Source organism: Ranitomeya imitator, chromosome 7, assembly GCF_032444005.1.
Source record: "Ranitomeya imitator isolate aRanImi1 chromosome 7, aRanImi1.pri, whole genome shotgun sequence".
NCBI classification, from domain to species: Eukaryota; Metazoa; Chordata; class Amphibia; order Anura; family Dendrobatidae; genus Ranitomeya; species Ranitomeya imitator.
Window position 1 is genome coordinate 140,166,975 of NC_091288.1, and position 26,203 is coordinate 140,193,177.

Here is a 26,203-nt window from a genome sequence, read left to right on the forward strand (position 1 = left end):
GTCGTTGAATGAATGCTATTCATAATTTACTTGGTTTCTTAATTGTCATGACTGAAAATGAAATCCTGTTCCACGTTTTTGCTGTGCATGGAATACAACTCAACTCAATGTTGTTTCGCTAAGTTAACCACTTGAAATGTTCGATTGGTTCTTATGTGTTCCCTGCATTTCACGTGGAAAGCTTGTGGCGCTGTGGCTTAGTTGGTTAAAGCACCTGTCTTGTAAACAGGAGATCCTGAGTTCGAATCTCAGCAGTGCCTTGTTTTCATCATCTCTTTAACAAACTTCCTATCTTAAAAATGGGAATTCCATTGACGTACAACCTCAAACTTACCATGGCTATGTCTCTACTGATAGTGCAATTGTGAAATTTAGAGTTTCTTCTGCATAAGAAATGAACCAGTGCTCAGGGTTTTAATACATGTGGTAAGTACGTAGCGCTGTGGCTTAGTTGTCTAAAGTGCCTGTCTTGTAAACAGGAGACCCTGAGTTCAAATCTCAGCAGTGCCTTGTTTTCATCATCTCAGAAACAAACTTCCTAGCTAAGAAATGGGAATTTCAATGACGTATAACACAAATTTTCCGTGGCTACGTCTCTACTAATAATGCAATTGTGATTTTAAGAATTTCTTCTGCATAAGAAATGAACCAGTCCTCAGGGTTTTAATTCCAACTTTTCAATCTTTCCTAATTTTTCCTCCTTTTGGCCCTGCTGTGGCATTCCTTCAATCTGCCTATTCTGTGTCATAACTAGGAAGAAAAACAAGTCCCAAATTGAATCTGTGCTAAAAGATGGATCATTCAATTATAGAATTTCAAAACATAAGGCCTTGTCATTGAACCAGAATCTATTGCATACTGTAAATTGTCAATGTCGTTGAATGAATGCTATTCATAATTTACTTGGTTTCTTAATTGTCATGACTGAAAATGAAATCCTGTTCCACGTTTTTGCTGTGCATGGAATACAAATCAACTCAATGTTGTTTCGCTAAGTTAACCACTTGAAATGTTCGATTGGTTCTTATGTGTTCCCTGCATTTCACGAGGAAACCTTGTGGCGCTGTGGCTTAGTTGGTTAAAGCGCCTGTCTTGTAAACAGGAGATCCTGAGTTCGAATCTCAGCAGTGCCTTGTTTTCATCATCTCAGAAACAAACTTCCTATCTTAAAAATGGGAATTCCATTGACGTACAACCTCAAACTTACCATGGCTACGTCTCTACTGATAAAGCAATTGTGAAATTTGGAGTTTCTTCTGCATAAGAAATGAACCAGTGCTCAGGGTTTTAATACATGTGGTAAGTATGTAGCGCTGTGGCTTAGTTGTCTAAAGTGCCTGTCTTGTAAACAGAAGACCCTGAGTTCAAATCTCAGCAGTGCCTTGTTTTCATCATTCATGTCAGAAACAAACTTCATAGCTAAGAAATGGGAATTTCAATGACGTATAACTCAAATTTTCCGTGGCTACGTCTCTACTAATAATGCAATTGTGATTTTAAGAATTTCTTCTGCATAAGAAATGAACCAGTGCTAAGGGTTTTAATACATGTGGTAAGTACGTAGCGCTGTGGCTTAGTTGTCTAAAGTGCCTGTCTTGTAAACAGGAGACCCTGAGTTCAAATTTCAGCAGTGCCTTGTTTTCATCATCTCAGAAACAAACTTCCTAGCTAAGAAATGGGAATTTCAATGACGTATAACACAAATTTTCCGTGGCTACGTCTCTACTAATAATGCAATTGTGATTTTAAGAATTTCTTCTGCATAAGAAATGAACCAGTCCTCAGGGTTTTAATTCCAACTTTTCAATCTTTCCTAATTTTTCCTCCTTTTGGCCCTGCTGTGGCATTCCTTCAATCTGCCTATTCTGTGTCATAACTAGGAAGAAAAACAAGTCCCAAATTGAATCTGTGCTAAAAGATGGATCATTCAATTATAGAATTTCAAAACATAAGGCCTTGTCATTGAACCAGAATCTATTGCATACTGTAAATTGTCAATGTCGTTGAATGAATGCTATTCATAATTTACTTGGTTTCTTAATTGTCATGACTGAAAATGAAATCCTGTTCCACGTTTTTGCTGTGCATGGAATACAAATCAACTCAATGTTGTTTCGCTAAGTTAACCACTTGAAATGTTCGATTGGTTCTTATGTGTTCCCTGCATTTCACGAGGAAACCTTGTGGCGCTGTGGCTTAGTTGGTTAAAGCGCCTGTCTTGTAAACAGGAGATCCTGAGTTCGAATCTCAGCAGTGCCTTGTTTTCATCATCTCAGAAACAAACTTCCTATCTTAAAAATGGGAATTCCATTGACGTACAACCTCAAACTTACCATGGCTACGTCTCTACTGATAAAGCAATTGTGAAATTTGGAGTTTCTTCTGCATAAGAAATGAACCAGTGCTCAGGGTTTTAATACATGTGGTAAGTATGTAGCGCTGTGGCTTAGTTGTCTAAAGTGCCTGTCTTGTAAACAGAAGACCCTGAGTTCAAATCTCAGCAGTGCCTTGTTTTCATCATTCATGTCAGAAACAAACTTCATAGCTAAGAAATGGGAATTTCAATGACGTATAACTCAAATTTTCCGTGGCTACGTCTCTACTAATAATGCAATTGTGATTTTAAGAATTTCTTCTGCATAAGAAATGAACCAGTGCTAAGGGTTTTAATACATGTGGTAAGTACGTAGCGCTGTGGCTTAGTTGTCTAAAGTGCCTGTCTTGTAAACAGGAGACCCTGAGTTCAAATTTCAGCAGTGCCTTGTTTTCATCATCTCAGAAACAAACTTCCTAGCTAAGAAATGGGAATTTCAATGACGTATAACACAAATTTTCCGTGGCTACGTCTCTACTAATAATGCAATTGTGATTTTAAGAATTTCTTCTGCATAAGAAATGAACCAGTCCTCAGGGTTTTAATTCCAACTTTTCAATCTTTCCTAATTTTTCCTCCTTTTGGCCCTGCTCTGGCATTCCTTCAATCTGCCTATTCTGTGTCATAACTTGGAAGAAAAACAAGTCCCAAATTGAAGCTGTGCTAAAAGATGGATCATTCAATTATAGAATTTCAAAACATAAGGCCTTGTCATTGAACCAGAATCTATTGCATACTGCAAATTGTCAATGTCGTTGAATGAATGCTATTCATAATTTACTTGGTTTCTTAATTGTCATGACTGAAAATGAAATCCTGTTCCACGTTTTTGCTGTGCATGGAATACAACTCAACTCAATGTTGTTTCGCTAAGTTAACCACTTGAAATGTTCGATTGGTTCTTATGTGTTCCCTGCATTTCACGTGGAAAGCTTGTGGCGCTGTGGCTTAGTTGGTTAAAGCGCCTGTCTTGTAAACAGGAGATCCTGAGTTCGAATTTCAGCAGTGCCTTGTTTTCATCATCTCAGAAACAAACTTCCTATCTTAAAAATGGAAATTCCATTGACGTACAACCTCAAACTTACCATGGCTACTTCTCTACTGATAGTGAAATTTAGAGTTTCTTCTGCATAAGAAATGAACCAGTGCTCAGGGTTTTAATACATGTGGTAAGTACGTAGTGCTGTGGCTTAGTTGTCTAAAGTGCCTGTCTTGTAAACAGGAGACCCTGAGTTCAAATCTCAGCAGTGCCTTGTCTTCATCATCTCAGAAACAAACTTCCTAGCTAAGAAATGGGAATTTCAATGATGTATAACTCAAATTTTCCGTGGCTACGTCTCTACTAATAATGCAATTGTGATTTTAAGAATTTCTTCTGCATAAGAAATGAACCAGTCCTCAGGGTTTTAATTCCAACTTTTCAATCTTTCCTAATTTTTCCTCCTTTTGGCCCTGCTGTGGCATTCCTTCAATCTGCCTATTCTGTGTCATAACTTGGAAGAAAAACAAGTCCCAAATTGAAGCTGTGCTAAAAGATGGATCATTCAATTATAGAATTTCAAAACATAAGGCCTTGTCATTGAACCAGAATCTATTGCATACTGCAAATTGTCAATGTCGTTGAATGAATGCTATTCATAATTTACTTGGTTTCTTAATTGTCATGACTGAAAATGAAATCCTGTTCCACGTTTTTGCTGTGCATGGAATACAACTCAACTCAATGTTGTTTCGCTAAGTTAACCACTTGAAATGTTCGATTGGTTCTTATGTGTTCCCTGCATTTCACGTGGAAAGCTTGTGGCGCTGTGGCTTAGTTGGTTAAAGCACCTGTCTTGTAAACAGGAGATCCTGAGTTCGAATCTCAGCAGTGCCTTGTTTTCATCATCTCTTTAACAAACTTCCTATCTTAAAAATGGGAATTCCATTGACGTACAACCTCAAACTTACCATGGCTATGTCTCTACTGATAGTGCAATTGTGAAATTTAGAGTTTCTTCTGCATAAGAAATGAACCAGTGCTCAGGGTTTTAATACATGTGGTAAGTACGTAGCGCTGTGGCTTAGTTGTCTAAAGTGCCTGTCTTGTAAACAGGAGACCCTGAGTTCAAATCTCAGCAGTGCCTTGTTTTCATCATCTCAGAAACAAACTTCCTAGCTAAGAAATGGGAATTTCAATGACGTATAACTCAAATTTTCCGTGGCTACGTCTCTACTAATAATGCAATTGTGATTTTAAGAATTTCTTCTGCATCAGAAATGAACCAGTCCTCAGGGTTTTAATTCCAACTTTTCAATCTTTCCTAATTTTTCCTCCTTTTGGCCCTGCTGTGGCATTCCTTCAATCTGCCTATTCTGTGTCATAACTTGGAAGAAAAACAAGTCCCAAATTGAAGCTGTGCTAAAAGATGGATCATTCAATTATAGAATTTCAAAACATAAGGCCTTGTCATTGAACCAGAATCTATTGCATACTGCAAATTGTCAATGTCGTTGAATGAATGCTATTCATAATTTACTTGGTTTCTTAAATGTCATGACTGAAAATGAAATCCTGTTCCACGTTTTTGCTGTGCATGGAATACAACTCAACTCAATGTTGTTTCGCTAAGTTAACCACTTGAAATGTTCGATTGGTTCTTATGTGTTCACTGCATTTCACGTGGAAAGCTTGTGGCGCTGTGGCTTAGTTGGTTAAAGCGCCTGTCTTGTAAACAGGAGATCCTGAGTTCGAATCTCAGCAGTGCCTTGTTTTCATCATCTCTTTAACAAACTTCCTATCTTAAAAATGGGAATTCCATTGACGTACAACCTCAAACTTACCATGGCTATGTCTCTACTGATAGTGCAATTGTGAAATTTAGAGTTTCTTCTGCATAAGAAATGAACCAGTGCTCAGGGTTTTAATACATGTGGTAAGTACGTAGCGCTGTGGCTTAGTTGTCTAAAGTGCCTGTCTTGTAAACAGGAGACCCTGAGTTCAAATCTCAGCAGTGCCTTGTTTTCATCATCTCAGAAACAAACTTCCTAGCTAAGAAATGGGAATTTCAATGACGTATAACACAAATTTTCCGTGGCTACGTCTCTACTAATAATGCAATTGTGATTTTAAGAATTTCTTCTGCATAAGAAATGAACCAGTCCTCAGGGTTTTAATTCCAACTTTTCAATCTTTCCTAATTTTTCCTCCTTTTGGCCCTGCTGTGGCATTCCTTCAATCTGCCTATTCTGTGTCATAACTTGGAAGAAAAACAAGTCCCAAATTGAAGCTGTGCTAAAAGATGGATCATTCAATTATAGAATTTCAAAACATAAGGCCTTGTCATTGAACCAGAATCTATTGCATACTGCAAATTGTCAATGTCGTTGAATGAATGCTATTCATAATTTACTTGGTTTCTTAATTGTCATGACTGAAAATGAAATCCTGTTCCACGTTTTTGCTGTGCATGGAATACAACTCAACTCAATGTTGTTTCGCTAAGTTAACCACTTGAAATGTTCGATTGGTTCTTATGTGTTCCCTGCATTTCACGTGGAAAGCTTGTGGCGCTGTGGCTTAGTTGGTTAAAGCGCCTGTCTTGTAAACAGGAGATCCTGAGTTCGAATCTCAGCAGTGCCTTGTTTTCATCATCTCAGAAACAAACTTCCTATCTTAAAAATGGGAATTCCATTGACGTACAACCTCAAACTTACCATGGCTACGTCTCTACTGATAGTGCAATTGTGAAATATAGAGTTTCTTCTGCATAAGAAATGAACCAGTGCTCAGGGTTTTAATACATGTGGTAAGTACGTAGCGCTGTGGCTTAGTTGTCTAAAGTGCCTGTCTTGTAAACAGGAGACCCTGAGTTCAAATCTCAGCAGTGCCTTGTTTTCATCATCTCAGAAACAAACTTCCTAGCTAAGAAATGGGAATTTCAATGACGTATAACACAAATTTTCCGTGGCTACGTCTCTACTAATAATGCAATTGTGATTTTAAGAATTTCTTCTGCATAAGAAATGAACCAGTCCTCAGGGTTTTAATTCCAACTTTTCAATCTTTCCTAATTTTTCCTCCTTTTGGCCCTGCTGTGGCATTCCTTCAATCTGCCTATTCTGTGTCATAACTTGGAAGAAAAACAAGTCCCAAATTGAAGCTGTGCTAAAAGATGGATCATTCAATTATAGAATTTCAAAACATAAGGCCTTGTCATTGAACCAGAATCTATTGCATACTGCAAATTGTCAATGTCGTTGAATGAATGCTATTCATAATTTACTTGGTTTCTTAAATGTCATGACTGAAAATGAAATCCTGTTCCACGTTTTTGCTGTGCATGGAATACAACTCAACTCAATGTTGTTTCGCTAAGTTAACCACTTGAAATGTTCGATTGGTTCTTATGTGTTCACTGCATTTCACGTGGAAAGCTTGTGGCGCTGTGGCTTAGTTGGTTAAAGCGCCTGTCTTGTAAACAGGAGATCCTGAGTTCGAATCTCAGTAGTGCCTTGTTTTCATCATCTCTTTAACAAACTTCCTATCTTAAAAATGGGAATTCCATTGACGTACAACCTCAAACTTACCATGGCTATGTCTCTACTGATAGTGCAATTGTGAAATTTAGAGTTTCTTCTGCATAAGAAATGAACCAGTGCTCAGGGTTTTAATACATGTGGTAAGTACGTAGCGCTGTGGCTTAGTTGTCTAAAGTGCCTGTCTTGTAAACAGGAGACCCTGAGTTCAAATCTCAGCAGTGCCTTGTTTTCATCATCTCAGAAACAAACTTCCTAGCTAAGAAATGGGAATTTCAATGACGTATAACACAAATTTTCCGTGGCTACGTCTCTACTAATAATGCAATTGTGATTTTAAGAATTTCTTCTGCATAAGAAATGAACCAGTGCTAAGGGTTTTAATACATGTGGTAAGTACGTAGCGCTGTGGCTTAGTTGTCTAAAGTGCCTGTCTTGTAAACAGGAGACCCTGAGTTCAAATTTCAGCAGTGCCTTGTTTTCATCATCTCAGAAACAAACTTCCTAGCTAAGAAATGGGAATTTCAATGACGTATAACACAAATTTTCCGTGGCTACGTCTCTACTAATAATGCAATTGTGATTTTAAGAATTTCTTCTGCATAAGAAATGAACCAGTCCTCAGGGTTTTAATTCCAACTTTTCAATCTTTCCTAATTTTTCCTCCTTTTGGCCCTGCTCTGGCATTCCTTCAATCTGCCTATTCTGTGTCATAACTTGGAAGAAAAACAAGTCCCAAATTGAAGCTGTGCTAAAAGATGGATCATTCAATTATAGAATTTCAAAACATAAGGCCTTGTCATTGAACCAGAATCTATTGCATACTGCAAATTGTCAATGTCGTTGAATGAATGCTATTCATAATTTACTTGGTTTCTTAAATGTCATGACTGAAAATGAAATCCTGTTCCACGTTTTTGCTGTGCATGGAATACAACTCAACTCAATGTTGTTTCGCTAAGTTAACCACTTGAAATGTTCGATTGGTTCTTATGTGTTCACTGCATTTCACGTGGAAAGCTTGTGGCGCTGTGGCTTAGTTGGTTAAAGCGCCTGTCTTGTAAACAGGAGATCCTGAGTTCGAATCTCAGCAGTGCCTTGTTTTCATCATCTCTTTAACAAACTTCCTATCTTAAAAATGGGAATTCCATTGACGTACAACCTCAAACTTACCATGGCTATGTCTCTACTGATAGTGCAATTGTGAAATTTAGAGTTTCTTCTGCATAAGAAATGAACCAGTGCTCAGGGTTTTAATACATGTGGTAAGTACGTAGCGCTGTGGCTTAGTTGTCTAAAGTGCCTGTCTTGTAAACAGGAGACCCTGAGTTCAAATCTCAGCAGTGCCTTGTTTTCATCATCTCAGAAACAAACTTCCTAGCTAAGAAATGGGAATTTCAATGACGTATAACACAAATTTTCCGTGGCTACGTCTCTACTAATAATGCAATTGTGATTTTAAGAATTTCTTCTGCATAAGAAATGAACCAGTCCTCAGGGTTTTAATTCCAACTTTTCAATCTTTCCTAATTTTTCCTCCTTTTGGCCCTGCTGTGGCATTCCTTCAATCTGCCTATTCTGTGTCATAACTTGGAAGAAAAACAAGTCCCAAATTGAAGCTGTGCTAAAAGATGGATCATTCAATTATAGAATTTCAAAACATAAGGCCTTGTCATTGAACCAGAATCTATTGCATACTGCAAATTGTAAATGTCGTTGAATGAATGCTATTCATAATTTACTTGGTTTCTTAAATGTCATGACTGAAAATGAAATCCTGTTCCACGTTTTTGCTGTGCATGGAATACAACTCAACTCAATGTTGTTTCGCTAAGTTAACCACTTGAAATGTTCGATTGGTTCTTATGTGTTCACTGCATTTCACGTGGAAAGCTTGTGGCGCTGTGGCTTAGTTGGTTAAAGCGCCTGTCTTGTAAACAGGAGATCCTGAGTTCGAATCTCAGCAGTGCCTTGTTTTCATCATCTCTTTAACAAACTTCCTATCTTAAAAATGGGAATTCCATTGACGTACAACCTCAAACTTACCATGGCTATGTCTCTACTGATAGTGCAATTGTGAAATTTAGAGTTTCTTCTGCATAAGAAATGAACCAGTGCTCAGGGTTTTAATACATGTGGTAAGTACGTAGCGCTGTGGCTTAGTTGTCTAAAGTGCCTGTCTTGTAAACAGGAGACCCTGAGTTCAAATCTCAGCAGTGCCTTGTTTTCATCATCTCAGAAACAAACTTCATAGCTAAGAAATGGGAATTTCAATGACGTATAACTCAAATTTTCCGTGGCTACGTCTCTACTAATAATGCAATTGTGATTTTAAGAATTTCTTCTGCATAAGAAATGAACCAGTGCTAAGGGTTTTAATACATGTGGTAAGTACGTAGCGCTGTGGCTTAGTTGTCTAAAGTGCCTGTCTTGTAAACAGGAGACCCTGAGTTCAAATTTCAGCAGTGCCTTGTTTTCATCATCTCAGAAACAAACTTCCTAGCTAAGAAATGGGAATTTCAATGACGTATAACACAAATTTTCCGTGGCTACGTCTCTACTAATAATGCAATTGTGATTTTAAGAATTTCTTCTGCATAAGAAATGAACCAGTCCTCAGGGTTTTAATTCCAACTTTTCAATCTTTCCTAATTTTTCCTCCTTTTGGCCCTGCTCTGGCATTCCTTCAATCTGCCTATTCTGTGTCATAACTTGGAAGAAAAACAAGTCCCAAATTGAAGCTGTGCTAAAAGATGGATCATTCAATTATAGAATTTCAAAACATAAGGCCTTGTCATTGAACCAGAATCTATTGCATACTGCAAATTGTCAATGTCGTTGAATGAATGCTATTCATAATTTACTTGGTTTCTTAATTGTCATGACTGAAAATGAAATCCTGTTCCACGTTTTTGCTGTGCATGGAATACAACTCAACTCAATGTTGTTTCGCTAAGTTAACCACTTGAAATGTTCGATTGGTTCTTATGTGTTCCCTGCATTTCACGTGGAAAGCTTGTGGCGCTGTGGCTTAGTTGGTTAAAGCGCCTGTCTTGTAAACAGGAGATCCTGAGTTCGAATTTCAGCAGTGCCTTGTTTTCATCATCTCAGAAACAAACTTCCTATCTTAAAAATGGAAATTCCATTGACGTACAACCTCAAACTTACCATGGCTACTTCTCTACTGATAGTGAAATTTAGAGTTTCTTCTGCATAAGAAATGAACCAGTGCTCAGGGTTTTAATACATGTGGTAAGTACGTAGTGCTGTGGCTTAGTTGTCTAAAGTGCCTGTCTTGTAAACAGGAGACCCTGAGTTCAAATCTCAGCAGTGCCTTGTCTTCATCATCTCAGACACAAACTTCCTAGCTAAGAAATGGGAATTTCAATGACGTATAACTCAAATTTTCCGTGGCTACGTCTCTACTAATAATGCAATTGTGATTTTAAGAATTTCTTCTGCATAAGAAATGAACCAGTTCTCAGGGTTTTAATTCCAACTTTTCAATCTTTCCTAATTTTTCCTCCTTTTGGCCCTGCTGTGGCATTCCTTCAATCTGCCTATTCTGTGTCATAACTTGGAAGAAAAACAAGTCCCAAATTGAAGCTGTGCTAAAAGATGGATCATTCAATTATAGAATTTCAAAACATAAGGCCTTGTCATTGAACCAGAATCTATTGCATACTGCAAATTGTCAATGTCGTTGAATGAATGCTATTCATAATTTACTTGGTTTCTTAATTGTCATGACTGAAAATGAAATCCTGTTCCACGTTTTTGCTGTGCATGGAATACAACTCAACTCAATGTTGTTTCGCTAAGTTAACCACTTGAAATGTTCGATTGGTTCTTATGTGTTCCCTGCATTTCACGTGGAAAGCTTGTGGCGCTGTGGCTTAGTTGGTTAAAGCACCTGTCTTGTAAACAGGAGATCCTGAGTTCGAATCTCAGCAGTGCCTTGTTTTCATCATCTCTTTAACAAACTTCCTATCTTAAAAATGGGAATTCCATTGACGTACAACCTCAAACTTACCATGGCTATGTCTCTACTGATAGTGCAATTGTGAAATTTAGAGTTTCTTCTGCATAAGAAATGAACCAGTGCTCAGGGTTTTAATACATGTGGTAAGTACGTAGCGCTGTGGCTTAGTTGTCTAAAGTGCCTGTCTTGTAAACAGGAGACCCTGAGTTCAAATCTCAGCAGTGCCTTGTTTTCATCATCTCAGAAACAAACTTCCTAGCTAAGAAATGGGAATTTCAATGACGTATAACACAAATTTTCCGTGGCTACGTCTCTACTAATAATGCAATTGTGATTTTAAGAATTTCTTCTGCATAAGAAATGAACCAGTCCTCAGGGTTTTAATTCCAACTTTTCAATCTTTCCTAATTTTTCCTCCTTTTGGCCCTGCTGTGGCATTCCTTCAATCTGCCTATTCTGTGTCATAACTAGGAAGAAAAACAAGTCCCAAATTGAATCTGTGCTAAAAGATGGATCATTCAATTATAGAATTTCAAAACATAAGGCCTTGTCATTGAACCAGAATCTATTGCATACTGTAAATTGTCAATGTCGTTGAATGAATGCTATTCATAATTTACTTGGTTTCTTAATTGTCATGACTGAAAATGAAATCCTGTTCCACGTTTTTGCTGTGCATGGAATACAAATCAACTCAATGTTGTTTCGCTAAGTTAACCACTTGAAATGTTCGATTGGTTCTTATGTGTTCCCTGCATTTCACGAGGAAACCTTGTGGCGCTGTGGCTTAGTTGGTTAAAGCGCCTGTCTTGTAAACAGGAGATCCTGAGTTCGAATCTCAGCAGTGCCTTGTTTTCATCATCTCAGAAACAAACTTCCTATCTTAAAAATGGGAATTCCATTGACGTACAACCTCAAACTTACCATGGCTACGTCTCTACTGATAAAGCAATTGTGAAATTTGGAGTTTCTTCTGCATAAGAAATGAACCAGTGCTCAGGGTTTTAATACATGTGGTAAGTATGTAGCGCTGTGGCTTAGTTGTCTAAAGTGCCTGTCTTGTAAACAGAAGACCCTGAGTTCAAATCTCAGCAGTGCCTTGTTTTCATCATTCATGTCAGAAACAAACTTCATAGCTAAGAAATGGGAATTTCAATGACGTATAACTCAAATTTTCCGTGGCTACGTCTCTACTAATAATGCAATTGTGATTTTAAGAATTTCTTCTGCATAAGAAATGAACCAGTGCTAAGGGTTTTAATACATGTGGTAAGTACGTAGCGCTGTGGCTTAGTTGTCTAAAGTGCCTGTCTTGTAAACAGGAGACCCTGAGTTCAAATTTCAGCAGTGCCTTGTTTTCATCATCTCAGAAACAAACTTCCTAGCTAAGAAATGGGAATTTCAATGACGTATAACACAAATTTTCCGTGGCTACGTCTCTACTAATAATGCAATTGTGATTTTAAGAATTTCTTCTGCATAAGAAATGAACCAGTCCTCAGGGTTTTAATTCCAACTTTTCAATCTTTCCTAATTTTTCCTCCTTTTGGCCCTGCTCTGGCATTCCTTCAATCTGCCTATTCTGTGTCATAACTTGGAAGAAAAACAAGTCCCAAATTGAAGCTGTGCTAAAAGATGGATCATTCAATTATAGAATTTCAAAACATAAGGCCTTGTCATTGAACCAGAATCTATTGCATACTGCAAATTGTCAATGTCGTTGAATGAATGCTATTCATAATTTACTTGGTTTCTTAATTGTCATGACTGAAAATGAAATCCTGTTCCACGTTTTTGCTGTGCATGGAATACAACTCAACTCAATGTTGTTTCGCTAAGTTAACCACTTGAAATGTTCGATTGGTTCTTATGTGTTCCCTGCATTTCACGTGGAAAGCTTGTGGCGCTGTGGCTTAGTTGGTTAAAGCGCCTGTCTTGTAAACAGGAGATCCTGAGTTCGAATTTCAGCAGTGCCTTGTTTTCATCATCTCAGAAACAAACTTCCTATCCTAAAAATGGAAATTCCATTGACGTACAACCTCAAACTTACCATGGCTACTTCTCTACTGATAGTGAAATTTAGAGTTTCTTCTGCATAAGAAATGAACCAGTGCTCAGGGTTTTAATACATGTGGTAAGTACGTAGTGCTGTGGCTTAGTTGTCTAAAGTGCCTGTCTTGTAAACAGGAGACCCTGAGTTCAAATCTCAGCAGTGCCTTGTCTTCATCATCTCAGAAACAAACTTCCTAGCTAAGAAATGGGAATTTCAATGATGTATAACTCAAATTTTCCGTGGCTACGTCTCTACTAATAATGCAATTGTGATTTTAAGAATTTCTTCTGCATAAGAAATGAACCAGTCCTCAGGGTTTTAATTCCAACTTTTCAATCTTTCCTAATTTTTCCTCCTTTTGGCCCTGCTGTGGCATTCCTTCAATCTGCCTATTCTGTGTCATAACTTGGAAGAAAAACAAGTCCCAAATTGAAGCTGTGCTAAAAGATGGATCATTCAATTATAGAATTTCAAAACATAAGGCCTTGTCATTGAACCAGAATCTATTGCATACTGCAAATTGTCAATGTCGTTGAATGAATGCTATTCATAATTTACTTGGTTTCTTAATTGTCATGACTGAAAATGAAATCCTGTTCCACGTTTTTGCTGTGCATGGAATACAACTCAACTCAATGTTGTTTCGCTAAGTTAACCACTTGAAATGTTCGATTGGTTCTTATGTGTTCCCTGCATTTCACGTGGAAAGCTTGTGGCGCTGTGGCTTAGTTGGTTAAAGCACCTGTCTTGTAAACAGGAGATCCTGAGTTCGAATCTCAGCAGTGCCTTGTTTTCATCATCTCTTTAACAAACTTCCTATCTTAAAAATGGGAATTCCATTGACGTACAACCTCAAACTTACCATGGCTATGTCTCTACTGATAGTGCAATTGTGAAATTTAGAGTTTCTTCTGCATAAGAAATGAACCAGTGCTCAGGGTTTTAATACATGTGGTAAGTACGTAGCGCTGTGGCTTAGTTGTCTAAAGTGCCTGTCTTGTAAACAGGAGACCCTGAGTTCAAATCTCAGCAGTGCCTTGTTTTCATCATCTCAGAAACAAACTTCCTAGCTAAGAAATGGGAATTTCAATGACGTATAACTCAAATTTTCCGTGGCTACGTCTCTACTAATAATGCAATTGTGATTTTAAGAATTTCTTCTGCATCAGAAATGAACCAGTCCTCAGGGTTTTAATTCCAACTTTTCAATCTTTCCTAATTTTTCCTCCTTTTGGCCCTGCTGTGGCATTCCTTCAATCTGCCTATTCTGTGTCATAACTTGGAAGAAAAACAAGTCCCAAATTGAAGCTGTGCTAAAAGATGGATCATTCAATTATAGAATTTCAAAACATAAGGCCTTGTCATTGAACCAGAATCTATTGCATACTGCAAATTGTCAATGTCGTTGAATGAATGCTATTCATAATTTACTTGGTTTCTTAAATGTCATGACTGAAAATGAAATCCTGTTCCACGTTTTTGCTGTGCATGGAATACAACTCAACTCAATGTTGTTTCGCTAAGTTAACCACTTGAAATGTTCGATTGGTTCTTATGTGTTCACTGCATTTCACGTGGAAAGCTTGTGGCGCTGTGGCTTAGTTGGTTAAAGCGCCTGTCTTGTAAACAGGAGATCCTGAGTTCGAATCTCAGCAGTGCCTTGTTTTCATCATCTCTTTAACAAACTTCCTATCTTAAAAATGGGAATTCCATTGACGTACAACCTCAAACTTACCATGGCTATGTCTCTACTGATAGTGCAATTGTGAAATTTAGAGTTTCTTCTGCATAAGAAATGAACCAGTGCTCAGGGTTTTAATACATGTGGTAAGTACGTAGCGCTGTGGCTTAGTTGTCTAAAGTGCCTGTCTTGTAAACAGGAGACCCTGAGTTCAAATCTCAGCAGTGCCTTGTTTTCATCATCTCAGAAACAAACTTCCTAGCTAAGAAATGGGAATTTCAATGACGTATAACACAAATTTTCCGTGGCTACGTCTCTACTAATAATGCAATTGTGATTTTAAGAATTTCTTCTGCATAAGAAATGAACCAGTCCTCAGGGTTTTAATTCCAACTTTTCAATCTTTCCTAATTTTTCCTCCTTTTGGCCCTGCTGTGGCATTCCTTCAATCTGCCTATTCTGTGTCATAACTTGGAAGAAAAACAAGTCCCAAATTGAAGCTGTGCTAAAAGATGGATCATTCAATTATAGAATTTCAAAACATAAGGCCTTGTCATTGAACCAGAATCTATTGCATACTGCAAATTGTCAATGTCGTTGAATGAATGCTATTCATAATTTACTTGGTTTCTTAATTGTCATGACTGAAAATGAAATCCTGTTCCACGTTTTTGCTGTGCATGGAATACAACTCAACTCAATGTTGTTTCGCTAAGTTAACCACTTGAAATGTTCGATTGGTTCTTATGTGTTCCCTGCATTTCACGTGGAAAGCTTGTGGCGCTGTGGCTTAGTTGGTTAAAGCGCCTGTCTTGTAAACAGGAGATCCTGAGTTCGAATCTCAGCAGTGCCTTGTTTTCATCATCTCAGAAACAAACTTCCTATCTTAAAAATGGGAATTCCATTGACGTACAACCTCAAACTTACCATGGCTACGTCTCTACTGATAGTGCAATTGTGAAATATAGAGTTTCTTCTGCATAAGAAATGAACCAGTGCTCAGGGTTTTAATACATGTGGTAAGTACGTAGCGCTGTGGCTTAGTTGTCTAAAGTGCCTGTCTTGTAAACAGGAGACCCTGAGTTCAAATCTCAGCAGTGCCTTGTTTTCATCATCTCAGAAACAAACTTCCTAGCTAAGAAATGGGAATTTCAATGACGTATAACACAAATTTTCCGTGGCTACGTCTCTACTAATAATGCAATTGTGATTTTAAGAATTTCTTCTGCATAAGAAATGAACCAGTCCTCAGGGTTTTAATTCCAACTTTTCAATCTTTCCTAATTTTTCCTCCTTTTGGCCCTGCTGTGGCATTCCTTCAATCTGCCTATTCTGTGTCATAACTTGGAAGAAAAACAAGTCCCAAATTGAAGCTGTGCTAAAAGATGGATCATTCAATTATAGAATTTCAAAACATAAGGCCTTGTCATTGAACCAGAATCTATTGCATACTGCAAATTGTCAATGTCGTTGAATGAATGCTATTCATAATTTACTTGGTTTCTTAATTGTCATGACTGAAAATGAAATCCTGTTCCACGTTTTTGCTGTGCATGGAATACAACTCAACTCAATGTTGTTTCGCTAAGTTAACCACTTGAAATGTTCGATTGGTTCTTATGTGTTCACTGCATTTCACGTGGAAAGCTTGTGGCGCTGTGGCTTAGTTGGTTAAAGCGCCTGTCTTGTAAACAGGAGATCCTGAGTTCGAATCTCAGCAGTGCCTTGTTTTCATCATCTCTTTAACAAACTTCCTATCTTAAAAATGGGAATTCCATTGACGTACAACCTCAAACTTACCATGGCTACGTCTCTACTGATAGTGCAATTGTGAAATATAGAGTTTCTTCTGCATAAGAAATGAACCAGTGCTCAGGGTTTTAATTCATGTGGTAAGTACGCAGCACTGTGGCTTAGTTGTCTAAAGTGCCTGTCTTGTAAACAGGAGACCCTGAGTTCAAATCTCAGCAGTGCCTTGTTTTCATCATCTCAGAAACAAACTTCCTAGCTAAGAAATGGGAATTTCAATGACGTATAACTCAAATTTTCCATGGCTACGTCTCTACTAATAATGCAATTGTGATTTTAAAAATTTCTTCTGCATAAGAAATGAACCAGTCCTCAGGGTTTAAATTCCAACTTTTCAATCTTTCCTAATTTTTCCTCCTTTTGGCCCTGCTGTGGCATTCCTTCAATCTGCCTATTCTGTGTCATAACTTGGAAGAAAAACAAGTCCCAAATTGAAGCTGTGCTAAAAGATGGATCATTCAATTATAGAATTTCAAAACATAAGGCCTTGTCATTGAACCAGAATCTATTGCATACTGCAAATTGTCAATGTCGTTGAATGAATGCTATTCATAATTTACTTGGTTTCTTAATTGTCATGACTGAAAATGAAATCCTGTTCCACGTTTTTGCTGTGCATGGAATACAACTCAACTCAATGTTGTTTCGCTAAGTTAACCACTTGAAATGTTCGATTGGTTCTTATGTGTTCCCTGCATTTCACGTGGAAAGCTTGTGGCGCTGTGGCTTAGTTGGTTAAAGCGCCTGTCTTGTAAACAGGAGATCCTGAGTTCGAATCTCAGCAGTGCCTTGTTTTCATCATCTCTTTAACAAACTTCCTATCTTAAAAATGGGAATTCCATTGACGTACAACCTCAAACTTACCATGGCTACGTCTCTACTGATAGTGCAATTGTGAAATTTAGAGTTTCTTCTGCATAAGAAATGAACCAGTGCTCAGGGTTTTAATACATGTGGTAAGTACGTAGCGCTGTGGCTTAGTTGTCTAAAGTGCCTGTCTTGTAAACAGGAGACCCTGAGTTCAAATCTCAGCAGTGCCTTGTCTTCATCATCTCAGAAACAAACTTCCTAGCTAAGAAATGGGAATTTCAATGATGTATAACTCAAATTTTCCTTGGCTACGTCTCTACTAATAATGCAATTGTGATTTTAAGAATTTCTTCTGCATAAGAAATGAACCAGTCCTCAGGGTTTTAATTCCAACTTTTCAATCTTTCCTAATTTTTCCTCCTTTTGGCCCTGCTGTGGCATTCCTTCAATCTGCCTATTCTGTGTCATAACTTGGAAGAAAAACAAGTCCCAAATTGAAGCTGTGCTAAAAGATGGATCATTCAATTATAGAATTTCAAAACATAAGGCCTTGTCATTGAACCAGAATCTATTGCATACTGCAAATTGTCAATGTCGTTGAATGAATGCTATTCATAATTTACTTGGTTTCTTAATTGTCATGACTGAAAATGAAATCCTGTTCCACGTTTTTGCTGTGCATGGAATACAACTCAACTCAATGTTGTTTCGCTAAGTTAACCACTTGAAATGTTCGATTGGTTCTTATGTGTTCCCTGCATTTCACGTGGAAAGCTTGTGGCGCTGTGGCTTAGTTGGTTAAAGCGCCTGTCTTGTAAACAGGAGATCCTGAGTTCGAATCTCAGCAGTGCCTTGTTTTCATCATCTCAGAAACAAACTTCCTATCTTAAAAATGGGAATTCCATTGACGTACAACCTCAAACTTACCATGGCTACGTCTCTACTGATAGTGCAATTGTGAAATATAGAGTTTCTTCTGCATAAGAAATGAACCAGTGCTCAGGGTTTTAATACATGTGGTAAGTACGTAGCGCTGTGGCTTAGTTGTCTAAAGTGCCTGTCTTGTAAACAGGAGACCCTGAGTTCAAATCTCAGCAGTGCCTTGTTTTCATCATCTCAGAAACAAACTTCCTAGCTAAGAAATGGGAATTTCAATGACGTATAACACAAATTTTCCGTGGCTACGTCTCTACTAATAATGCAATTGTGATTTTAAGAATTTCTTCTGCATAAGAAATGAACCAGTCCTCAGGGTTTTAATTCCAACTTTTCAATCTTTCCTAATTTTTCCTCCTTTTGGCCCTACTGTGGCATTCCTTCAATCTGCCTATTCTGTGTCATAACTTGGAAGAAAAACAAGTCCCAAATTGAAGCTGTGCTAAAAGATGGATCATTCAATTATAGAATTTCAAAACATAAGGCCTTGTCATTGAACCAGAATCTATTGCATACTGCAAATTGTCAATGTCGTTGAATGAATGCTATTCATAATTTACTTGGTTTCTTAATTGTCATGACTGAAAATGAAATCCTGTTCCACGTTTTTGCTGTGCATGGAATACAACTCAACTCAATGTTGTTTCGCTAAGTTAACCACTTGAAATGTTCGATTGGTTCTTATGTGTTCCCTGCATTTCACGTGGAAAGCTTGTGGCGCTGTGGCTTAGTTGGTTAAAGCGCCTGTCTTGTAAACAGGAGATCCTGAGTTCGAATCTCAGCAGTGCCTTGTTTTCATCATCTCTTTAACAAACTTCCTATCTTAAAAATGGGAATTCCATTGACGTACAACCTCAAACTTACCATGGCTACGTCTCTACTGATAGTGCAATTGTGAAATTTAGAGTTTCTTCTGCATAAGAAATGAACCAGTGCTCAGGGTTTTAATACATGTGGTAAGTACGTAGCGCTGTGGCTTAGTTGTCTAAAGTGCCTGTCTTGTAAACAGGAGACCCTGAGTTCAAATCTCAGCAGTGCCTTGTCTTCATCATCTCAGAAACAAACTTCCTATCTTAAAAATGGGAATTCCATTGACGTACAACCTCAAACTTACCATGGCTACGTCTCTACTGATAGTGCAATTGTGAAATATAGAGTTTCTTCTGCATAAGAAATGAACCAGTGCTCAGGGTTTTAATACATGTGGTAAGTACGTAGCGCTGTGGCTTAGTTGTCTAAAGTGCCTGTCTTGTAAACAGGAGACCCTGAGTTCAAATCTCAGCAGTGCCTTGTTTTCATCATCTCAGAAACAAACTTCCTAGCTAAGAAATGGGAATTTCAATGACGTATAACACAAATTTTCCGTGGCTACGTCTCTACTAATAATGCAATTGTGATTTTAAGAATTTCTTCTGCATAAGAAATGAACCAGTCCTCAGGGTTTTAATTCCAACTTTTCAATCTTTCCTAATTTTTCCTCCTTTTGGCCCTGCTGTGGCATTCCTTCAATCTGCCTATTCTGTGTCATAACTTGGAAGAAAAACAAGTCCCAAATTGAAGCTGTGCTAAAAGATGGATCATTCAATTATAGAATTTCAAAACATAAGGCCTTGTCATTGAACCAGAATCTATTGCATACTGCAAATTGTCAATGTCGTTGAATGAATGCTATTCATAATTTACTTGGTTTCTTAATTGTCATGACTGAAAATGAAATCCTGTTCCACGTTTTTGCTGTGCATGGAATACAACTCAACTCAATGTTGTTTCGCTAAGTTAACCACTTGAAATGTTCGATTGGTTCTTATGTGTTCCCTGCATTTCACGTGGAAAGCTTGTGGCGCTGTGGCTTAGTTGGTTAAAGCGCCTGTCTTGTAAACAGGAGATCCTGAGTTCGAATCTCAGCAGTGCCTTGTTTTCATCATCTCTTTAACAAACTTCCTATCTTAAAAATGGGAATTCCATTGACGTACAACCTCAAACTTACCATGGCTACGTCTCTACTGATAGTGCAATTGTGAAATTTAGAGTTTCTTCTGCATAAGAAATGAACCAGTGCTCAGGGTTTTAATACATGTGGTAAGTACGTAGCGCTGTGGCTTAGTTGTCTAAAGTGCCTGTCTTGTAAACAGGAGACCCTGAGTTCAAATCTCAGCAGTGCCTTGTTTTCATCATCTCAGAAACAAACTTCCTAGCTAAGAAATGGGAATTTCAATGACGTATAACACAAATTTTCCGTGGCTACGTCTCTACTAATAATGCAATTGTGATTTTAAGAATTTCTTCTGCATAAGAAATGAACCAGTCCTCAGGGTTTTAATTCCAACTTTTCAATCTTTCCTAATTTTTCCTCCTTTTGGCCCTGCTGTGGCATTCCTTCAATCTGCCTATTCTGTGTCATAACTTGGAAGAAAAACAAGTCCCAAATTGAAGCTGTGCTAAAAGATGGATCATTCAATTATAGAATTTCAAAACATAAGGCCTTGTCATTGAACCAGAATCTATTGCATACTGCAAATTGTCAATGTCGTTGAATGAATGCTATTCATAATTTACTTGGTTTCTTAATTGTCATGACTGAAAATGAAATCCTGTTCCACGTTTTTGCTGTGCATGGAATACAACTCAACTCAATGTTGTTTCGCTAAGTTAACCACTTGAAATGTTCGATTGGTTCTTATGTGTTCCCTGCATTTCACGTGGAAAGCTTGTGGCACTGTGGCTTAGTTGGTTAAAGCGCCTGTCTTGTAAACAGGAGATCCTGAGTTCGAATCTCAGCAGTGCCTTGTTTTCATCATCTCTTTAACAAACTTCCTATCTTAAAAATGGGAATTCCATTGACGTACAACCTCAAACTTACCATGGCTACGTCTCTACTGATAGTGCAATTGTGAAATTTAGAGTTTCTTCTGCATAAGAAATGAACCAGTGCTCAGGGTTTTAATACATGTGGTAAGTACGTAGCGCTGTGGCTTAGTTGTCTAAAGTGCCTGTCTTGTAAACAGGAGACCCTGAGTTCAAATCTCAGCAGTGCCTTGTTTTCATCATCTCAGAAACAAACTTCCTAGCTAAGAAATGGGAATTTCAATGATGTATAACTCAAATTTTCCTTGGCTACGTCTCTACTAATAATGCAATTGTGATTTTAAGAATTTCTTCTGCATAAGAAATGAACCAGTCCTCAGGGTTTTAATTCCAACTTTTCAATCTTTCCTAATTTTTCCTCCTTTTGGCCCTGCTGTGGCATTCCTTCAATCTGCCTATTCTGTGTCATAACTTGGAAGAAAAACAAGTCCCAAATTGAAGCTGTGCTAAAAGATGGATCATTCAATTATAGAATTTCAAAACATAAGGCCTTGTCATTGAACCAGAATCTATTGCATACTGCAAATTGTCAATGTCGTTGAATGAATGCTATTCATAATTTACTTGGTTTCTTAATTGTCATGACTGAAAATGAAATCCTGTTCCACGTTTTTGCTGTGCATGGAATACAACTCAACTCAATGTTGTTTCGCTAAGTTAACCACTTGAAATGTTCGATTGGTTCTTATGTGTTCCCTGCATTTCACGTGGAAAGCTTGTGGCGCTGTGGCTTAGTTGGTTAAAGCGCCTGTCTTGTAAACAGGAGATCCTGAGTTCGAATCTCAGCAGTGCCTTGTTTTCATCATCTCTTTAACAAACTTCCTATCTTAAAAATGGGAATTCCATTGACGTACATCCTCAAACTTACCATGGCTACGTCTCTACTGATAGTGCAATTGTGAAATTTAGAGTTTCTTCTGCATAAGAAATGAACCAGTGCTCAGGGTTTTAATACATGTGGTAAGTACGTAGCGCTGTGGCTTAGTTGTCTAAAGTGCCTGTCTTGTAAACAGGAGACCTTGAGTTCAAATCTCAGCAGTGCCTTGTCTTCATCATCTCAGAAACAAACTTCCTAGCTAAGAAATGGGAATTTCAATGACGTATAACTCAAATTTTCCGTGGCTACGTCTCTACTAATAATGCAATTGTGATTTTAAGAATTTCTTCTGCATAAGAAATGAACCAGTCCTCAGGGTTTTAATTCCAACTTTTCAATCTTTCCTAATTTTTCCTCCTTTTGGCCCTGCTGTGGCATTCCTTCAATCTGCCTACTCTGTGTCATAACTTGGAAGAAAAACAAGTCCCAAATTGAAGCTGTGCTAAAAGATGGATCATTCAATTATAGAATTTCAAAACATAAGGCCTTGTCATTGAACCAGAATCTATTGCATACTGCAAATTGTCAATGTCGTTGAATGAATGCTATTCATAATTTACTTGGTTTCTTAATTGTCATGACTGAAAATGAAATCCTGTTCCACGTTTTTGCTGTGCATGGAATACAACTCAACTCAATGTTGTTTCGCTAAGTTAACCACTTGAAATGTTCGATTGGTTCTTATGTGTTCCCTGCATTTCACGTGGAAAGCTTGTGGCGCTGTGGCTTAGTTGGTTAAAGCGCCTGTCTTGTAAACAGGAGATCCTGAGTTCGAATCTCAGCAGTGCCTTGTTTTCATCATCTCTTTAACAAACTTCCTATCTTAAAAATGGGAATTCCATTGACGTACAACCTCAAACTTACCATGGCTACGTCTCTACTGATAGTGCAATTGTGAAATTTAGAGTTTCTTCTGCATAAGAAATGAACCAGTGCTCAGGGTTTTAATACATGTGGTAAGTACGTAGCGCTGTGGCTTAGTTGTCTAAAGTGCCTGTCTTGTAAACAGGAGACCCTGAGTTCAAATCTCAGCAGTGCCTTGTTTTCATCATCTCAGAAACAAACTTCCTAGCTAAGAAATGGGAATTTCAATGATGTATAACTCAAATTTTCCTTGGCTACGTCTCTACTAATAATGCAATTGTGATTTTAAGAATTTCTTCTGCATAAGAAATGAACCAGTCCTCAGGGTTTTAATTCCAACTTTTCAATCTTTCCTAATTTTTCCTCCTTTTGGCCCTGCTGTGGCATTCCTTCAATCTGCCTATTCTGTGTCATAACTTGGAAGAAAAACAAGTCCCAAATTGAAGCTGTGCTAAAAGATGGATCATTCAATTATAGAATTTCAAAACATAAGGCCTTGTCATTGAACCAGAATCTATTGCATACTGCAAATTGTCAATGTCGTTGAATGAATGCTATTCATAATTTACTTGGTTTCTTAATTGTCATGACTGAAAATGAAATCCTGTTCCACGTTTTTGCTGTGCATGGAATACAACTCAACTCAATGTTGTTTCGCTAAGTTAACCACTTGAAATGTTCGATTGGTTCTTATGTGTTCCCTGCATTTCACGTGGAAAGCTTGTGGCGCTGTGGCTTAGTTGGTTAAAGCGCCTGTCTTGTAAACAGGAGATCCTGAGTTCGAATCTCAGCAGTGCCTTGTTTTCATCATCTCTTTAACAAACTTCCTATCTTAAAAATGGGAATTCCATTGACGTACATCCTCAAACTTACCATGGCTACGTCTCTACTGATAGTGCAATTGTGAAATTTAGAGTTTCTTCTGCATAAGAAATGAACCAGTGCTCAGGGTTTTAATACATGTGGTAAGTACGTAGCGCTGTGGCTTAGTTGTCTAAAGTGCCTGTCTTGTAAACAGGAGACCTTGAGTTCAAATCTCAGCAGTGCCTTGTCTTCATCATCTCAGAAACAAACTTCCTAGCTAAGAAATGGGAATTTCAATGACGTATAACTCAAATTTTCCGTGGCTACGTCTCTACTAATAATGCAATTGTGATTTTAAGAATTTCTTCTGCATAAGAAATGAACCAGTCCTCAGGGTTTTAATTCCAACTTTTCAATCTTTCCTAATTTTTCCTCCTTTTGGCCCTGCTGTGGCATTCCTTCAATCTGCCTACTCTGTGTCATAACTTGGAAGAAAAACAAGTCCCAAATTGAAGCTGTGCTAAAAGATGGATCATTCAATTATAGAATTTCAAAACATAAGGCCTTGTCATTGAACCAGAATCTATTGCATACTGCAAATTGTCAATGTCGTTGAATGAATGCTATTCATAATTTACTTGGTTTCTTAATTGTCATGACTGAAAATGAAATCCTGTTCCACGTTTTTGCTGTGCATGGAATACAACTCAACTCAATGTTGTTTCGCTAAGTTAACCACTTGAAATGTTCGATTGGTTCTTATGTGTTCCCTGCATTTCACGTGGAAAGCTTGTGGCGCTGTGGCTTAGTTGGTTAAAGCGCCTGTCTTGTAAACAGGAGATCCTGAGTTCGAATCTCAGCAGTGCCTTGTTTTCATCATCTCTTTAACAAACTTCCTATCTTAAAAATGGGAATTCCATTGACGTACAACCTCAAACTTACCATGGCTACGTCTCTACTGATAGTGCAATTGTGAAATTTAGAGTTTCTTCTGCATAAGAAATGAACCAGTGCTCAGGGTTTTAATACATGTGGTAAGTACGTAGCGCTGTGGCTTAGTTGTCTAAAGTGCCTGTCTTGTAAACAGGAGACCCTGAGTTCAAATCTCAGCAGTGCCTTGTTTTCATCATCTCAGAAACAAACTTCCTAGCTAAGAAATGGGAATTTCAATGACGTATAACACAAATTTTCCGTGGCTACGTCTCTACTAATAATGCAATTGTGATTTTAAGAATTTCTTCTGCATAAGAAATGAACCAGTCCTCAGGGTTTTAATTCCAACTTTTCAATCTTTCCTAATTTTTCCTCCTTTTGGCCCTGCTGTGGCATTCCTTCAATCTGCCTATTCTGTGTCATAACTTGGAAGAAAAACAAGTCCCAAATTGAAGCTGTGCTAAAAGATGGATCATTCAATTATAGAATTTCAAAACATAAGGCCTTGTCATTGAACCAGAATCTATTGCATACTGCAAATTGTCAATGTCGTTGAATGAATGCTATTCATAATTTACTTGGTTTCTTAATTGTCATGACTGAAAATGAAATCCTGTTCCACGTTTTTGCTGTGCATGGAATACAACTCAACTCAATGTTGTTTCGCTAAGTTAACCACTTGAAATGTTCGATTGGTTCTTATGTGTTCCCTGCATTTCACGTGGAAAGCTTGTGGCGCTGTGGCTTAGTTGGTTAAAGCGCCTGTCTTGTAAACAGGAGATCCTGAGTTCGAATCTCAGCAGTGCCTTGTTTTCATCATCTCTTTAACAAACTTCCTATCTTAAAAATGGGAATTCCATTGACGTACAACCTCAAACTTACCATGGCTACGTCTCTACTGATAGTGCAATTGTGAAATTTAGAGTTTCTTCTGCATAAGAAATGAACCAGTGCTCAGGGTTTTAATACATGTGGTAAGTACGTAGCGCTGTGGCTTAGTTGTCTAAAGTGCCTGTCTTGTAAACAGGAGACCCTGAGTTCAAATCTCAGCAGTGCCTTGTTTTCATCATCTCAGAAACAAACTTCCTAGCTAAGAAATGGGAATTTCAATGACGTATAACACAAATTTTCCGTGGCTACGTCTCTACTAATAATGCAATTGTGATTTTAAAAATTTCTTCTGCATAAGAAATGAACCAGTCCTCAGGGTTTTAATTCCAACTTTTCAATCTTTCCTAATTTTTCCTCCTTTTGGCCCTGCTGTGGCATTCCTTCAATCTGCCTATTCTGTGTCATAACTTGGAAGAAAAACAAGTCCCAAATTGAAGCTGTGCTAAAAGATGGATCATTCAATTATAGAATTTCAAAACATAAGGCCTTGTCATTGAACCAGAATCTATTGCATACTGCAAATTGTCAATGTCGTTGAATGAATGCTATTCATAATTTACTTGGTTTCTTAATTGTCATGACTGAAAATGAAATCCTGTTCCACGTTTTTGCTGTGCATGGAATACAACTCAACTCAATGTTGTTTCGCTAAGTTAACCACTTGAAATGGTCGATTGGTTCTTATGTGTTCCCTGCATTTCACATGGAAAGCTTGTGGTGCTGTGGCTTAGTTGGTTAAAGCGCCTGTATTGTAAACAGGAGATCCTGAGTTCGAATCTCAGTAGTGCCTTGTTTTCATCATCTCA

At 37.9% G+C, this 26,203-nt stretch overlaps 25 non-coding genes across 25 annotated transcripts; all 25 read left to right on the forward strand.

Annotated features, from left to right (window-relative positions):
- The first annotated feature begins 186 nt into the window (after positions 1 to 186).
- On the forward strand, positions 187 to 260 carry TRNAT-UGU (transfer RNA threonine (anticodon UGU)). The gene has a single exon. It is a non-coding gene; the product is annotated as a tRNA-Thr (tRNA).
- A 799-nt stretch (positions 261 to 1,059) lies between these two features.
- TRNAT-UGU (transfer RNA threonine (anticodon UGU)) lies at positions 1,060 to 1,133 on the forward strand. Its single transcript has one exon. It is a non-coding gene; the product is annotated as a tRNA-Thr (tRNA).
- A 1,052-nt stretch (positions 1,134 to 2,185) lies between these two features.
- On the forward strand, positions 2,186 to 2,259 carry TRNAT-UGU (transfer RNA threonine (anticodon UGU)). Its single transcript has one exon. It is a non-coding gene; the product is annotated as a tRNA-Thr (tRNA).
- Positions 2,260 to 4,176: 1,917 nt separating this feature from the next.
- TRNAT-UGU (transfer RNA threonine (anticodon UGU)) lies at positions 4,177 to 4,250 on the forward strand. Its single transcript has one exon. It is a non-coding gene; the product is annotated as a tRNA-Thr (tRNA).
- A 799-nt stretch (positions 4,251 to 5,049) lies between these two features.
- Positions 5,050 to 5,123, forward strand: TRNAT-UGU (transfer RNA threonine (anticodon UGU)). Its single transcript has one exon. It is a non-coding gene; the product is annotated as a tRNA-Thr (tRNA).
- A 799-nt stretch (positions 5,124 to 5,922) lies between these two features.
- Positions 5,923 to 5,996, forward strand: TRNAT-UGU (transfer RNA threonine (anticodon UGU)). Its single transcript has one exon. It is a non-coding gene; the product is annotated as a tRNA-Thr (tRNA).
- Positions 5,997 to 6,795: 799 nt separating this feature from the next.
- Positions 6,796 to 6,869, forward strand: TRNAT-UGU (transfer RNA threonine (anticodon UGU)). Its single transcript has one exon. It is a non-coding gene; the product is annotated as a tRNA-Thr (tRNA).
- A 1,048-nt stretch (positions 6,870 to 7,917) lies between these two features.
- On the forward strand, positions 7,918 to 7,991 carry TRNAT-UGU (transfer RNA threonine (anticodon UGU)). Its single transcript has one exon. It is a non-coding gene; the product is annotated as a tRNA-Thr (tRNA).
- A 799-nt stretch (positions 7,992 to 8,790) lies between these two features.
- On the forward strand, positions 8,791 to 8,864 carry TRNAT-UGU (transfer RNA threonine (anticodon UGU)). Its single transcript has one exon. It is a non-coding gene; the product is annotated as a tRNA-Thr (tRNA).
- Positions 8,865 to 10,777: 1,913 nt separating this feature from the next.
- Positions 10,778 to 10,851, forward strand: TRNAT-UGU (transfer RNA threonine (anticodon UGU)). Its single transcript has one exon. It is a non-coding gene; the product is annotated as a tRNA-Thr (tRNA).
- Positions 10,852 to 11,650: 799 nt separating this feature from the next.
- TRNAT-UGU (transfer RNA threonine (anticodon UGU)) lies at positions 11,651 to 11,724 on the forward strand. Its single transcript has one exon. It is a non-coding gene; the product is annotated as a tRNA-Thr (tRNA).
- A 1,917-nt stretch (positions 11,725 to 13,641) lies between these two features.
- Positions 13,642 to 13,715, forward strand: TRNAT-UGU (transfer RNA threonine (anticodon UGU)). Its single transcript has one exon. It is a non-coding gene; the product is annotated as a tRNA-Thr (tRNA).
- Positions 13,716 to 14,514: 799 nt separating this feature from the next.
- On the forward strand, positions 14,515 to 14,588 carry TRNAT-UGU (transfer RNA threonine (anticodon UGU)). Its single transcript has one exon. It is a non-coding gene; the product is annotated as a tRNA-Thr (tRNA).
- A 799-nt stretch (positions 14,589 to 15,387) lies between these two features.
- TRNAT-UGU (transfer RNA threonine (anticodon UGU)) lies at positions 15,388 to 15,461 on the forward strand. The gene has a single exon. It is a non-coding gene; the product is annotated as a tRNA-Thr (tRNA).
- Positions 15,462 to 16,260: 799 nt separating this feature from the next.
- TRNAT-UGU (transfer RNA threonine (anticodon UGU)) lies at positions 16,261 to 16,334 on the forward strand. The gene has a single exon. It is a non-coding gene; the product is annotated as a tRNA-Thr (tRNA).
- Positions 16,335 to 17,133: 799 nt separating this feature from the next.
- On the forward strand, positions 17,134 to 17,207 carry TRNAT-UGU (transfer RNA threonine (anticodon UGU)). The gene has a single exon. It is a non-coding gene; the product is annotated as a tRNA-Thr (tRNA).
- A 799-nt stretch (positions 17,208 to 18,006) lies between these two features.
- Positions 18,007 to 18,080, forward strand: TRNAT-UGU (transfer RNA threonine (anticodon UGU)). Its single transcript has one exon. It is a non-coding gene; the product is annotated as a tRNA-Thr (tRNA).
- A 799-nt stretch (positions 18,081 to 18,879) lies between these two features.
- On the forward strand, positions 18,880 to 18,953 carry TRNAT-UGU (transfer RNA threonine (anticodon UGU)). The gene has a single exon. It is a non-coding gene; the product is annotated as a tRNA-Thr (tRNA).
- A 1,049-nt stretch (positions 18,954 to 20,002) lies between these two features.
- TRNAT-UGU (transfer RNA threonine (anticodon UGU)) lies at positions 20,003 to 20,076 on the forward strand. The gene has a single exon. It is a non-coding gene; the product is annotated as a tRNA-Thr (tRNA).
- A 799-nt stretch (positions 20,077 to 20,875) lies between these two features.
- On the forward strand, positions 20,876 to 20,949 carry TRNAT-UGU (transfer RNA threonine (anticodon UGU)). The gene has a single exon. It is a non-coding gene; the product is annotated as a tRNA-Thr (tRNA).
- Positions 20,950 to 21,748: 799 nt separating this feature from the next.
- On the forward strand, positions 21,749 to 21,822 carry TRNAT-UGU (transfer RNA threonine (anticodon UGU)). Its single transcript has one exon. It is a non-coding gene; the product is annotated as a tRNA-Thr (tRNA).
- A 799-nt stretch (positions 21,823 to 22,621) lies between these two features.
- Positions 22,622 to 22,695, forward strand: TRNAT-UGU (transfer RNA threonine (anticodon UGU)). Its single transcript has one exon. It is a non-coding gene; the product is annotated as a tRNA-Thr (tRNA).
- Positions 22,696 to 23,494: 799 nt separating this feature from the next.
- On the forward strand, positions 23,495 to 23,568 carry TRNAT-UGU (transfer RNA threonine (anticodon UGU)). The gene has a single exon. It is a non-coding gene; the product is annotated as a tRNA-Thr (tRNA).
- A 799-nt stretch (positions 23,569 to 24,367) lies between these two features.
- Positions 24,368 to 24,441, forward strand: TRNAT-UGU (transfer RNA threonine (anticodon UGU)). The gene has a single exon. It is a non-coding gene; the product is annotated as a tRNA-Thr (tRNA).
- A 799-nt stretch (positions 24,442 to 25,240) lies between these two features.
- TRNAT-UGU (transfer RNA threonine (anticodon UGU)) lies at positions 25,241 to 25,314 on the forward strand. The gene has a single exon. It is a non-coding gene; the product is annotated as a tRNA-Thr (tRNA).
- Positions 25,315 to 26,203: the final 889 nt, after the last annotated feature.